This window comes from Mustela lutreola, chromosome 14, assembly GCF_030435805.1.
Source record: "Mustela lutreola isolate mMusLut2 chromosome 14, mMusLut2.pri, whole genome shotgun sequence".
Classification (NCBI taxonomy): domain Eukaryota; kingdom Metazoa; phylum Chordata; class Mammalia; order Carnivora; family Mustelidae; genus Mustela; species Mustela lutreola.
This window is the reverse complement of record NC_081303.1, coordinates 20,947,467-20,963,247: the sequence shown is the minus strand read 5'-3', so window position 1 is coordinate 20,963,247 and position 15,781 is coordinate 20,947,467. Positions and strand designations below refer to the sequence as shown.

The window sequence follows — 15,781 nt, the reverse complement described above, 5'->3', positions numbered from 1 at the left end:
GGATGGACCGCCACTTAGTGGGGAGACTACTTCTCCCTCTGTCTGCCCCCGCCTCGTTTATGCTCTTTCTCTCCCAAATAAATAAGCTGATTTGCAAAAATTTTTTCTGTTAAAGAAACTGACCTTTTGTCTGTCCATGAGTGTTTAATATTTTACCCAGTTTGTTTTTCTGTTCTTTGGCTTTGACTTCTTAAGGTCAGAGATTTTTGTTTTGTTTTGTTTTTTAACCATATTTATCTTTCCCTATATGGCTTCTTTGGAAAGCTAATCCACACTCTAAATCTATACTCTAACATTATAAAAACATCCACCAGCCACCTAAAGTTTTTTTCTAATATTTTCAGAGTTTCATTTTTTTACATTTAAGAAATCAGAATCTCTGCCCCTTTTCCCTGCCACCATGTAACTTACTGGGAACATCATTTATTGTATAGTTTCTCTCTTCTCCACTGATGGAAGTTATCATGCTATCATTTTAACTCATTACAAAGATAAGGAGAAAAAAAATTTAAACATGTGACTATATACACTTATACGTGTGTATATGAAAATTTAAAAATACACGCTTAACATACTAATAACTTCTTACACTGTCAACAATAAACGTGCTGCCGAACTCAGGTATACAGAATTTACAAATTCCTTAGTAAGGTTATGGAATATGAAAATAAGCATCAGGCACACATCTCTTCCATTTCTTTGCAAAAGCAATACAACTGTCACTAACCAGGCTGACTCTTCCTTAAAAGCTGTGAAGAACAGTTGTCCCTAGCAGTTTTTCCAAAGTTTGTAGGCAGCTTTGCAAAATATATGTTTCCACTAGGTGGAGACAATTTAATAACAGGAATATTAGTTACTGAAATGAGAGTAGCCCTAAATTTTCTAAAAATATTATCAAATGGTAAAGAAGTTCTACCTCTAAATTCTTGAGTAAACCAGGGCTAGTTACTTTTGCTGAGGATCCGGCTACCTTATTTGTAAATTTAAGAATTTAAAGTAGCATCAAAAGCCCTCTTAACTGGGACGCCTGGGTGGCTCAGGTGGTTAAGCAGCTGCCTTCGGTTCAGGTCATGACCCCACCGTCCTGGGATCGAGTCCCACATCAGGCTCCTTCCTCGGCAGGGAGCCTGCTTCTCCCTCTGCCTCTGCCTGCCATTCTGTCGGCCTGTGCTCGCTCTCCCCCTCCCCTGATAAATAAATAAAATATTTAAAAAAAAAAAAAGTCCTCTCAACTAGTATATCAAAAAACTTATTTAAAAATGTCTCTAACAGTATAGTGCTTAGAGTCCTGTCCTCTTAAGCTGAAAAGGTATTCTACCTTTAGCAACTTCTTTCAACTTGAATACTTCAAACAATCATAACCAGTTTCCTCCAATCTTTTCTTTTTAAAGCAGGTCAAAAGAGACATACTGTTCACACATCTAGGATTTCAAGTTAAAGCCAAGGTTATCTGCACTTTTTTCCCTTGTCTTAAAGAAAATAGCTGATACCATACTTCTCCACATTCATTTGGTTTGTTTGCACACATACTTTAAACAATGAACTATTTATTTTCTCTTTAACTAGTGTCCTTGGAAGTAGAGGCTATATACTTGGGGGATTTTGTTTCTTTTCCTTTTTTTTTTTTTCTCATGCTATTTTATACTTTTTGCCTCATTTGGTAAAAACCTTCCATTTTTGTTAATTTCCTGAATTCTTAACTGTCCCTCTGTCAAGACATTGCTTACACTGGTACTTTACCTCCTGGTTCTCATCTGCCAGTCTAGATTTTTTAACTCTCCCAAGGATGTCTCAATCTCTGCTTGCCTAAGGGGTTTCCAGTCTACTGCTTCATCCGATTACTTGGATCTAGTAACCTAGATTCAACCTGCCAAACCACTGACTCACTAGTAATTTAGATCTCAGACTTTGGCATAATCTAGGTTCTCAGCTCTGAACACACACCAACTCTATACCACAAACTAACCACATTCTTAGAAAGGGACTTTTAATTCTCCCAGTACCTTAAGACCAAGAGACACAAAGAACATTGATACTTCCCGAGCAAAGCAAAGAAAAAAAAAGGTTTTTTGAGTTCCTAAAGTAGAACAAGGGATGCTACCAACTTCATTTCACATCTCTCCCCAGGTTAGAGGAAACTAAACAAAGGAGCATATTAATGTGGCAGCAGTTACCAGCTTACTATTGGGCTGTAGACTATTGCTCTGGGTCAGCAGCACATAGGAGTGGCCCCCCAAAAACATCTGCAGATTTAATGGCACAGACAGATCAGTACTTCTATTTTTTAGAGAGAGATGTCAAACACAACTAAGGCATAAAAGCAAAGCTTAAAAATTTAAATAAGCTTATCACTAATGACAAAGCTAAAAAGTCTAATAACTACTGAGTTTTAGTCCAAAGCCCCATATGCCAGAATAAAAGCTAACTTCTGAAAAGTGGTATAGCAAGGGTGTTATCCTTTCCTGGGAAGAGAAATGTCCATAAAGTGCGGACTCTTGACAGACACAGAAGTGTTGATAAACACACACATAAGCATTAGCAAATAACAGCATAGGAAATCACAGCAACACTCCAATGTGTCACTGAAAATACAGTAACAGGGTCTACACTTCTGACAAAGGCATATCTGCTGAAAAATTAAATCTGTGGTAATGACAAAAGAATATGATTAATGAGGGTAACAGAGAAAGCCGAAGGCTTATGCCCCCAAATTCTCTTATAACAGCAGCTAGAATAATGGAATAACACTTTCAGAAAGAAAGCAGTGAGGCAATTCAATTCCACAAATACAAAAATATATGAATGCTTTTACCCAGTAATCCCAGTACTAGGAAATGTTATTAATAATAAACATTTAGGGGTGCCTGGGTGGCTCAGTGGGTTAAGCCGCTGCCTTCAGTTCGGGTCATGATCCCAGCGTCCTGGGATCAAGTCTCGCATAGGGCTCTCTGCTCAGCGGGGAGACTGCTTCCCTCTCTCTCTCTCTCTCTTTCTCTGCCTGCCTCTCTGTCTACTTGTGATCTCTGTCTGTCAAATAAGTAAATAAAATCTTTGAAAAAAAATAATAATAAACACTTAGAGGGTTTATCATTTCTCTGAAATTCTGCTTAATCATAACAACCCTATGAAGCAGGTACTATTTTCCTCACCTAAGAAATAAGGAAATTGAGCTAAAGTGTAAATTAATAAGCAACTTGCTTAAAGGTCTCACAATAATAAGTGTCAAAGGCAAGACTCAAATGTAGGTCTATTTGACTAAGGAGGCCATGCCCTTAACCACATCAAAGACTACTGGTACTACTACAATAGCAACATCACCATCAGCAAGGAGACACACTTGCAACATCAACATCAGGAAATTTCCGCAGTCATTAAATGTAACAATTGTTAATAGGATATGCAATGACTAATGATACTCACAAGATAAAATGATGACAGGAGGCCACTGATTTGCATCTGTGCTACAATTATAGCTACATAAAAGTTACGTTCTAAGGTAACACAGTGTTAGGAGTTTGTGGAGGGAGTTTCCATTTTTCAAATCCCAAAATAGTAAGCACAGACTTATAACAGTTTTAAGACAATGAAAGATAAGAACAGAGAAGTGAAGAACGTTTGTCTCTTTGTCACACAAGGTAGATTTTCTCTTGCAAGAAAAGAAAAACTATTATGTCCCTATGCATATTCAATAGTAGCAGACAGACTGGGATCCAGGAGACCTGGATTCTCATTTTGGGTTCTTGAAACAATTCCAAAAAATAAACGGATTTAGGGGCACCTCGGTGTCTCAGTCATTAAGCATCTGCCTTTGGCTAAAGTCATGGTCCTGGGATTGAGCCACGCACATTGGGCTCCCTACTAGGCCGGAAGAGTGCTTCCTGCCCCATCCCCCTCGCCCCAGCTTGTGTTCCTTCTCTCGCTGTGTCTCTGTCAAATAAATAAATAAAATCTAAAAAAAAAAAAAAAAAAAAAAGATAAATGGATTTAATCTTTCTTCTGTTCTGGACTTTATCTCTAGGTTTCTACAACTTGCACCAAAGAAAGTTTTAAACTGAAAAAGCAGTCTGGGGTTCCAAAGACCAGGATCTTAGAAGCATGAAAAAGAAATCAGGAGCTCTGAGGACAGAAAGAAGTTTTACAGCTCTGATAAATCTAAAGATTAGCATAGGGGTGCCTGGGTGGATCAGTGGGTTCTGCTCAGGACATGATCTCAGGGTCCTGGGATCAAGCCCTGCTTCTTCTCTCTGCTCACCAGGGAGCCTGCTTTCCCCTCCTTTCTCTGCCTGCCTACTTGTGATTTCTCTCTCTTTCTCTGTCAAATAAATAAATAATCTTTTTTAAAAGATTAGCATAATCTTTACGTTCATTAAAGCAGCAAAAATTGGCACAGCTCATCAATACTGGAAACCAACATGGTTCTGAGTTAATATATAGATTTAACATTTTTAGGGGCACCTGGGTGACTCAGTGGGTTAAAGCCTCTGCCTTCAGCTCGGGTCATGATCCCAGGGTCCTAGGATCGAGCCCCGCATCAGGCTCTCTGCTCAGCGGGGAGCCTTCCTCCTCCTCTCTCTTTCTGCCTGCCTCTCCACCTACTTGAGATCTCTGTCAAATAAATAAATAAAATCCTTAAAAAAAAAAAAAAAAGATTTAACCTCTTTATAAAATAAACATGTTTTAGGTAGTGTACAGATGTATATATCTTATGTCCATTAAGGCAGAGTTCCTTATCAGCAATGAAAATATATTTAAATCTGTATATATCAAAATATTTTTTAAAAGCTACTTACTAGCAATTACACTTTGGTAATCTTAATGTGAGTTCAAATAATGTTAAAAAGAGAAAACCATATATACTATAATAAAAACTTGGGATGGGCGCCTGGGTGGCTCAGTTAGTTGAGCGACTGCCTTCGGCTCCGGTCATGATCCCGGAGTCTTGGGATCGAGTCCCGCATCGGGCTCCCAGCTCCATGGGGAGCCTGCTTCTTCCTCTGACCTTCTCCCCTCTCATACTCTCTCACTCTGTCTCTCTCTCTCTCTCTCAAATAAATAAATAAAATCCTTAAAAATAAATAAACAAATAAATAAATAGAAAAATAAAAACTTGGGGTATCTGGCTGGTTCAGTCAGTGGAGCATGCAACCTACTGGTTTTTTTGGGTTGTGAGTTCAAGCCCCACACTATGTTGGGAGATTACTTAAAAATAAAATCTTTTAGAAAAAAGATGTAAGTAGCTAAAATAGTGAAATCACCCGTTCATAAGCAAAACTGATTCTATATTATTAAACAATGAACAAAAAAGAAAACTGACATTAATTCAACACAAGATACTGTTTGCAGGCACTTTTTGTACAGCTTTCCCTCTACATCCACTTTTTAACGAAATCCTTTAAGTCCACATTTCTTAACTTTTGAATCCACAACTCCATTAAGAATCTGAAAAAAGTTAGGAACTCTCATGTTGGGGGTGGGAGGCGGGGTGGGATACCATACTCAAAACACATGCCCTAAATCTCAGAATAATGGTGCCTTAAGAGAGCCCAGAACTGAAGGCTAAGAACACTTGGCTCCAAAAAAGAATTCCAAAACCTAATAAACAGAAAAACCAGAGATTATCTGCTCTTAATCCTTCTCAGTTTTCATCAGCTATAATGCAACAAAGCTACTGCCAAGGATTAGAGATTGATTCTTGTGAATTTATGGAGACCAAAATATTGCTTGTTTACTTTGATCTGGCTGTCACAATGAATTCTGGACTTTCCTACAACCAACATAAATACAAAGCTAAAAGGAACCCCACGATCCAACCACTGTTAAATCCATCTGAGGTATCATACCATTGTCAAAACGTTACCAGACTGGTTATGGCATAGAAAATGTTTGTGATATCAAAAGAATTTAAAAACACACATAAATTCAGGTCCATAATATAAAATCAGTCTAAACTACATTTTAAACAAAACGAAAACCAAAAGATAAAATTTCCAAAAAGAAATACATCAAAATTTAAGAGGAATTAAAACTGAGTACTGAAAACATGATTTTTAACTTTCTTCTTAAAATGCCCCCAAAAATACACTTAAAAAAATTAAAGTGATGACTGAAACTATATTTAATTTAAAAAAAAAAAATTCAATACATTATCAATTTTCCCATCAGCTCCTAAGCTATTTTTTAAAGGACCAAGAAATATTTAACATGAGTATTAAAACTAAAAACAATCCATTTAAGAGATGAATAACATGAAGCACCTGGGGGACTCAGATCAAGATCTCAGATTCCTGAGACAGAGCAGCACATAGGCTCATGCTTAGCCCAGAGTCAGCTCTCGGAGATTCTCTCACTCTCTGCCCTTCCCCGTACGCTCACACATGCGTGTGCTTCTTCTCATTCAAATAATTAATAAATAAAATCTTTAAAAAAAAAAAAAAAAAGAAATGAAAAACAGCTAGGTTACTGTGTGACACTTTTTTCCCTCACCAATATTGTCTTCTTAATTTTCCTAAATCAATTACTGCAACAGATTATCCAAAAGGTTTCAGAAGAAATTAAACTAGTATTGATTGTCATGTTATCTATACATTTATAGTATTACCTTTCCAAAAGTTATGGAGACTACTGAGAAAAAAAGTATTTCAGGAGGCTACACTGGTAATTTATCACTGGTTAACCCAAACTGGAAATGAGACCTACATTTAAATACAAACATAAACAATTATAATAACATAAGGACAGAGAAACTGAGTCTTAATATTTTAGACAATACTCAACTATCAATGTTCAAGAGTCTTTAACATATTTCATTACTTTATAGCCACATGAGACAACATTCCTGGAGGACAGTACCTCATAAAAATAAAAAAGCTAGAAAAAGGCATATTTCCACTAATTCAAAGAGGCATGTTTTCTTCACAAATAGGCCAATTAAAATTTTTAAGAACAAGGATAAGAGGGTAAGTTCATTAAAAGTAAACAAGAGATATATTTTCTAATTTTGCTAAGTGTATTGTGAAAAGCAGATATTTTCTGTAATTGATATCATAAAATAACAAATAAGTAAAACAAAACCACTAGAGTAGTTTCCAGTCAAAACAGTAATACAATCTGTTTCCCCTACTCTCCCAGGTCCTTGTCATTTAAGTAATCTACAAAGTGGTAGTTTTGCTCCTAATGTGTAAGTAAAGCTTGGGATATTACTACCTAATGATATAAGGAAGATATCTGACCCTGGTGTAAAGAAATTAATGAGACAGGTCAACCTTAAAATGCAATTATTTAAGGGGGAGAGAATATTATACCATAAACTAGACTTGGGGAAAGGGTTAGGAGACATCCACAACTCCTCCCACACTCCATTCCACCCTAACAACTTTGAAATAAGAAAACTCCCCTGAAAGTAGACACAGAACTATAACCAGGATCTATGCCAGAGATTAATCCATCTCTGTCTCTCTTTCTTCACCTACACGCCATATATTTGCAATGTGCTTTGCTGTTTACAAAACCTTTTACCTATACTACCTCTTATGTCTTTACAAATAATCTGTGAGGTCAGCAAGAGTGGCTTTTTTTTTTTTAAATAGAAAACAGAAAGGCCAATAATCTTGCTTGTAGTGAAACCAGACCTAGAAACCAAGACTCCTGGCCTTCAGTTCTGAAACTCTTTCCACACTATACACAACACTACCCTTTCTGTAATATAGTAAAGCCTCCTATAAAACATTTGGCCGGATTCCAAGACAGCAGTCCCAGATTGAATTGGACTCTATATAGCAAACAGTGTAAATAGTGAAGGTTTAATGCAATTACTGGCATGGAGGCATACATCTTTTTAAAAGTGAAGAATCAGTTGGTTTTAAGTTGATTTAAGTTAATAGTATGTGTATGGTAGTAGAAACAAACAGAACACTATTCTAAGAGAAGTCAAAATGAAATACTACAGATTTGCATATTTTACAATAGCTAATAGAGACAGTAGTAAGTAACAAATGGAATAGGGGAAAAAAAGGAGACAAAAAATGGATAATTAAAAAGAACAACATAAAAAGAAACTGATCATATTTTTAGGAAATAAAATGAGGAGCCTGTCTTTCTGCCAGAAGTAACTGTGAGACTTTAGATTATTAGCCTATAAAATAATGAGAGGTATAGAAGAGGATTTTTTTTTAGCCATTAAATGAATCCCTGCCAAAATTGCTGGCTCTGGAATAAAAAATCCAAACTCCTATTTCTAGATCAGCTGCTGGTACTATACAGGTTAAGTTAACCAATTATTTTAATCTTTCAACTCTCACATCTGTAAAATCAAAAAACGCTCTACTCAAAACTACTTTCTAATGACCTTGGAAGGAAGAAACAATGTCTGCAAAGTAATAATCCACATTTTAATTCCCATCATCTACTGCAAAAACAAAATTTCTCAAACATCTTCTATGTTACAGCACAAGGCTAGGCTAAAAGTGCGGAGAAAGTGATAGCTTTACAATCTAAATCAATACGGCACACAGAAATGCTTAACTAGTAATGATTCTGACTACATAACAATATTGTGGTATCTCCGGTAAAGAGCCTTCATAGTTGAGCTGAACACAGCAGAGAGAATAAAGTTGGATTTGATCAAGATACAAAATAAAAATAGTAGTCATTAAGTTTAAGAAGGCAAAGAGGCAAGTAGGTTGCAAGGTCCTTTGGGTTCTCAAAGCACATCACTCGTCTGTTATTGCATTTAACACACTGTAAGATGGTTTATTTGTCATCCCTACTTAGACTCTAAATTCCTTAAGGACAGAGACCTTGTTCAATACATTTTCTACCCCTAACCCCTTGAATAGGGTCTGGCACACAGAAGAAAATCAACACATGTTTTTTGAGCAGGCAAGGTAAGGACAAAAATCCCTATTTAAATTATTGTACTTTAACCTACACTATTTTGTGCCGATCATTTACTCACTCTCTCAACTCCAAAACCACCATTCTAGATACCGCACTTTGGCGCTGGGGCTGAGACTGCACAATTTTATTTCACGTACTCTTCTGCCAGCTCTCCCTGTTAGGCTTCAACAGTGGAGGTAGTAAAAGGAAAACTGGAGAGCAAAAAGAGGGGTGAAAGGACTTGCTTCCAGTTCCTGGCAGCAGCAGCAACTGCAGCCCCTCACCCTGGCAGAAACAACAGTTTTTAGTCTCCAGCGACTCTGGGTACTTTTAGGTACTTGCAGAAACTGATCAGCAGCTGAATGGTGACCTCCTCAAAGGTTCAGAACCAGGCCAATGGACTCTTTTTTTCTGAGCTCTTAGGTCAATTACACTGTAATGTTCTCTTTTTGCTCTTAAAACCATCCAACCAACTCCCCACATTAAAACTCCTCTGCAGGGGCGCCTGGGTGGCTCAGTGGGTTAAAACCTCTGCCTTCGGCTCAGGTCATGATCTCAGGGTCCTGGGATCGAGCCCCGCATCAGGCTCTCTGCTCAGCAGGAAGCCTGCTTCCCTTCCTCTCTCTGCCTGCCTCTCCATCTACTTGTGATTTCTCTCTGTCAAATAAATAAATAAAATCTTTAAAAAAAAATAAAAAATAAAAAATAAAAAATAAAACTCCTCTGCTGAAATTCTTACTCAAGTTACTGTTTTCTCTACTAGGACTAATACACTATCAAACAGCTCTCCTTTTAGAGATCTTGCACCTTCACTGAAAAGTTAAGAAAATTTGGAATTATTCCTATAGATAAAATCTATTTTATAAAGGATAACTCAAAACCCTTTAGATTTGTCTGCTAAGGAGTGCCTGGCTGGCTCAGTTGGTGGAGCACGCAACTCCTGATCTCAGGACTGAGTTCAAATCCCATCTTGGGTATAGAGATTACTTAAAAATCTTTTAAAAATTTGTTGAGGTGCACCACAAAAATCATTCCACTTTTGTGTTTTAAACTATCCAACTTGGAAAGAAAAAAAGAAAGGAAATGAGAATTATTTAAATAGCACAAGGTATTCTAAACACACAAAACCATCTCCCTTTACTAGAGCTCATATCCCACAGAAAATATGAGATGGTAAAAAGCTCACCTGCCGCTCTTCAAAGGTCTCAGCTCGCACAAGCGTCTACTCACATAAGCATGACCATGCTGTGATTCTTACATTTAAATACATTTTTGGAGGGGCACCTGGCTGGTAGAGTTGGTGGAGCATGCGACTCTGGACCTTGTGGACGAGTTCAAGCCCCAAACTAGGCACAAAGCTTACTCTAAAAAGAAAATAAAGGGCACCTGGGTGGCTCAATTGGTTGAGCAACTGCCTTCATTCAGCTCAGGTCATGATCCTGGAGTCCCCAGATCAGTTCGGGATCAGTTCTCATCAGGCTCCCTACTCAAGCAGGGGGTCTGCTTATCCCTCTGACTGTCCCCCTCTAGTGCTTGCCCTCTCTCATTTTCTCTCTCTCTCTCAAATAAATAGAACCTTTAAAATAAAAAAATTAAAAAGTAAATAAAGATTTTAAAAATTTTTAAAAAATACATATTTCATTGTTCAATATGGCCCCAAATGCAATAGAAAGCTGTTTCTTTTGTTGAACACTAATCTTTTCCAACACTAAAGGTAATCTAGATTTATTGGCATATTGTTCTCCCTTCCTAAGGGATTTTCAAGAAATCATTTTCTTTTTTTTTACCACGTGTGACTTTCACTTTATGCATCAACTTTAGAATCTAACCTCTTCATAAAATGCAAAGGCACTCTGTAGCATAGTAACAAAAAGAAATCCCCCTTGCAGGAGAGTCCATAATCAACACATCTGTTGAAAATCAATGACCAAAATGCTCTGATAGCTTTCATATGGTCTGTTACTTAATAAAATAGCCTCATTAGACAACTTAATCTAAGGTGAGCTACAAAAATAATCTTTCATTATTGTACCTAACAAACTTATATTTTTAATTATGACAAAATGGAAGATACGGAGAAGCAGCAAAAACACTGTTAATCCATTTCCAAATGAAATGGGAGAAAGCAAATGCAAACAACAGGAATCCTTCCTGTAATTTTTAGTAATGTTCACAGCTGAGCTTCCAACATAGAGTATCACTAGGCCCAGACATACTAGCCCACTTCACCTGCCTATAACATCTGTAAGGCAAAAGAGAAGTGAAAAGAATTTTAAACTTGAAAATCCAATGCCAATTCTACTGGAGTTCCTCCAAGTAGCATAAAAATGGATCGTGGGCCACCTACTTCCCTTACCACCTACATCTATAAAGTCAGGGACTCATTACCTAGCTCCTGCTACCGATGTAAAAATACTAACACCACCTTCTCTTTATGCGCCAAGAGTTGTATTACCATAGTCAGTACGTCCATGTAAAATCAACCAAGCTCTATTCCTTTCAACAAGAAATACCCAAGGACCCATCTGACACATTACATGGAAACCTAGGGATGAAGGGGATAAATAGGATATCTTGACCTACAGAGAGGGAAAGGACAGGGCAAATGTTATTGTACCTCTGCACCGCCCCCCCATTATATGGGGATCTGTTCAATTAAATGCAAAAAAAAATTCAGTAAGTTACTATGCTAACTAGGATTTCAGAGAAATGGGGAAAAAATGAAATTGAATAATGTGTCTAATAAAAAGGCCTTCACACCAAGTGTAATAAACACTCAATGTAGATCTGTATGTGGGCAGAACATACATAATCCGACAGTATTTTTCCTTTTCTAAAAATGGCAAACCGTGATGCATTGTTTAGTTTCCCCAGACTTAATAAATGAGTTGCCACAAAATTATGAGTGCTTTAAGTCATACTAAAAATGTGTCCATAACTTTAATAAAGTACATTTTCATGTTAACTCACTTCTCTTGGTGGAAGGAATTATGCTTCTTTGCTTAATGTACAGAAATGAAACTGTCGCTGAAACATCTGGTTATATATTATTCATTAGACATAAATCACCTTTACTCCAAAGACCACATAATAAAAACACAAATCATGAATAAATCAGAGAATGACCTCACACTACACACTAAAGGTCAATAATACAAAAATGAAATTCCTAAGATATTTGCTGACCTGCTCTATACAGTATTTCTATCCACACAAACCTAGGAACTAGCTGAGTGCTCAATACAGGCAGAGAAAAACTCAAAATTCTCAAAATGTCTCAGTATTTTGAATGTGTGCATTGTCTACATAATATTAGTGGCTCTAATTTGAAAATTTTCAGTGCAGCACATATGAGGACCACAAGCTTATTTTTAAAATACTCAGGCTAGCCTATTCAGGCACTTCTCCTTCATAAATTCTCCAAATCACTCTCATACATACTATAATTAACCTCAAGGAGGATTCCACAAGTGTACCTGAAGGAAATAACTCAAATCTTCAGAAAAAGTAAGGGGCCATATTTGCTGTGCTATCGCTGGAAAATGGAGTCTTATAAAACCACCCATCATTTTGCTTTGAACACGTTAAATGTACAATCCAGATTTTAAAAGATACCTGTTGATTGTGACAAGTATAAATTCCGGGGGTGGGGGGGGGGGGAATCACCAAAAATCTTATTGCTGCCATTTAAATTCTTTGTAAATCAAAGGGTCAAATATTTACTGTAAGAAGCCTGATCTGACACCAATCTAAGTTATTAAAAAATTCAACAACTATACCCCAATGCAAAAAGGGGAAAGTAGATTACCTACCAATTACACTAAGTATTCCAGCTTATCGTCTTGGAACTCACCAAAAGTAGATTATGTAATGCAAATCACTCAGACATGAGTTTTAAACATAATGCTCAGTCTAAAACATCCAACCCACGTCTCAATTTTTTTTTAATTTTTAAAAGTAAAGCGTATTACCAAAACACTGAATGCAAACCTATCCTGTTACAGCAAATTTATTCAGACACCTCAAGGAAACCTAACATTTTCAAGCCACTTTACCCCTTAAAGGCACACATTCTCTCAAACTTTCTGACAGCCATGCAGTATATACCCCAAAAAGGTCTAAAGACGGGAAGACCATAAAGGTCTCAGCGGGCGGATAATCGGAATGAACCTCGGAAGTTTCAAAGACCAATTTTTACTAACAGTATCTCCGGGAGCAAGGAAGCTACTTCCAGAGGAGGCAAAGTCTCTTGACAACCAGGTCTACGGTTCCCTGGCGACACCCAATACCGAAGATCTCGGCGTCAACGACAGGGTTCAAAACGCGAGGCTTCCATCAGAAACAAACCAAGACACCCCCTCCCCCCACGACTCCTCCGGGGCAACCTCGCGGTTTCAGAGAGCAGCAACAGATACTCGCGGGCAGGCAGGCGGCACTCCAGGAATGTTTTAACCCGGGGGGGGGGCTCTCCCCGCAGCCCACAAGGAACCCCGACGCCGAGGAGCGCCTCCACCAGCGAACCCAGACTCCAGCCCCGCGGGGGGGAAAGGGGGCATTCCGCACAAAGCGCCCCTACCCCACCCCCACGGTGTAGACACAGACTGCCGGGCAGCGAGGGGAAGCCCGGAGGAAAAACCCCGCAGTCCACGCGGCTGGCCTCGGAGAGGCCCCGCAGAGAGGCTGGAGCCCCCGCCGCGAGAGGCGAGGGGGCCGCAGAGTGGCCCCGGCCTCCGCGGAGGAGCGGACAGCAAGGGGTTCCCAACGAAGGAAGGAATTCAATCCCTGAGCTTCGCCCACGGGGTCCTCCGCAAGCCGGACCCTTGAAGAACGGGAACAATGAGAAGCTGCCTCCCCCCACCATCCCCGCCCCGAGAGCGGCCGGGGGCGGCGGCGCCATCTCCCCTCACACCCCCGCGGGCAACACACCCCCGGCCCCCGGGCCGCCGTCAGCCGCCCGCAGCCCCGCCGAGCCGACGCGCGTCCCGGCCCGCAGTTTCCGGGCCCTTCGCCTTCTCGCCAGCCCCACTCACCGGCTCCTGCCCCAGCCCGGGACTCAGCCGGCCGCGGCCAGACCGAGACTCAGGTACAAGCCGCCGCGGCCGCCGGCGCCGCCGCACAATATGGCGAGCCTCGGCTTCCGCAATGGAGCTCGGGAAATACAACAGGGGCCGCTCAATATTCATGAGAGACTGAGGGGAAGCCGGCTCGGCCGGCACTGCGGGGAGGGCGGGAAGGAGCGAGCCAGCGAGGGGGCGGAGGCGCGGGACGCGGACGTACACCGCGCGGGGAGGCCCGCGGCGCGAGGGGAGGGGGCGCCGCCGCGTGCTGGCCTGGAGGGCGCGAGCCGCCCCTCCCCGGGCCGGCCGGCCCCGCCCCTCGGCGCCCTCGCCGGGGTCGACGCAGCCCCCGGGCAACGCCCGGATGTCGACGGCGCGGCCTCGTTCTCGAGCTTCAGGCTGCTGGAGCTTTCTGCCCCGGCTTCGGCCCACCCATTACCCCTCGTCGGCCGGCATTTAGGGTTTGGGCTGGGAGCTGTGCTGTCTGTGACTGCCTCCCGTTCTTCCTCCCATCCCACCCGGCAGACGTCCTCGTTAGGCATTCAGCCCTAGAACTTCACCTGAACTTCGGCTGCCTGCCTCCCCGTTCAACAGACACACACTTACCATCCTGGCAGAGGGACCCTACAACATCTAATTATTACAGGGTAAATGACCTTCTATTCTAGAAGTACATTGTTGGACGTCTGTAAGTATTCCGATAGTTTTCATCAGCTCTATTACACCTTGCTGTTTTCTTCCTTCTTGGCCCCTTCCAGTATTATCTTCTGAACGTGAGAATATGAGAAGTAATAGATTAAGTAGATGTCATCATCACCTAAAACACAAACAATTAGCCAAAAAAATTAATGTGAAATGCGTACAAATTAAGCAATACACTGAAGAAGTTAAGCGAAAGAGTTCCCTGACCTCAGGGTATGCTATTGGTGAGATGTCCTATTCTCTTAAAAAGATAATCCACAAAATCAGACAGTAAATATGAAGGCATTTGTGACATAAAGAAATGGACCACCCTATAAAACTAGGTTTATAGCCTCCACTTTGTCTCTAACCATGAGACTTAAATTGCATAACCTCTCTGAACTGAATTTTCTTCATTTGCAAAATGAGAATATTGTGTTGGGTAATTCTTAGGTCTTTTCCAGTTTTTGAACTTTCTGAAACTCTCCAAGCAATGCCAAATAAACGGTATGAATTTACTTAGGATTTTGGAAAAGAAAGGGATCAATTACAGCTGGTGTGTGGAAGGAAGATTTCATAAGGAGCTAGGATTTGATTAGTACTTTGGCAGATAGTTTTTGGATGGGTAGAAAGAAAGAAGACAGGTATTAAAATATTAAAGATAACACATTATGTATCCTACCTAACGATCCAATAAAGCAAAACATTATTCTTTTTCAGTGACTTGAAAATTTTCACTGTCTATAGCTTTAAATAGAAATGACAATTCTTGGGAGCCTGGCTGGCTCAGTGGGTAGAGCATTAAACTCTTGAACTCTGGGTGGTGAGTTCAGCCCAACATTGAGCTTGGAATCCCCTACTTACAAAGAAAGAAAGAAAGAAAGGAGGGGGGAGGGAGGAAGAAAGGAAGGAAGGAAGGACAATTCTCAGACTCTATAAGATCTTCAAGGTCAAGCTCTTTCTCCAGTATGAAAAAAAAAAAGGTCAAAATACAGGTGGTCCCAACTTACAATTCCATGTAGGACTTTTCAACCTAACAGTGGTTGAAAGTGATACTGTTCAGTAGAAACTACTTCAGGTTTTGAATTTTGATCTTTTCCTGGGCTAGCTATATGTGATAGGATACTCTTGTGATACTGGGAAGCAGCACTGAGCCACAACTTCCAGTC

The 15,781-nt window shown here is 40.0% G+C and overlaps 1 protein-coding gene across 1 annotated transcript in view; it reads right to left on the bottom strand.

Moving 5' to 3' along the window:
- Window positions 1–14,044, bottom strand: part of RNF2 (ring finger protein 2) — a 45,272-nt gene extending 31,228 nt beyond the window's left edge. Inside the window, exon 1 of the mRNA XM_059145893.1 lies at window positions 13,905–14,044. The gene's annotated coding sequence lies outside the window, so the exon portion shown is untranslated. The remainder of the gene's footprint in view (window positions 1–13,904) is intronic.
- Between the last annotated feature and the right edge of the window lie 1,737 nt (window positions 14,045–15,781).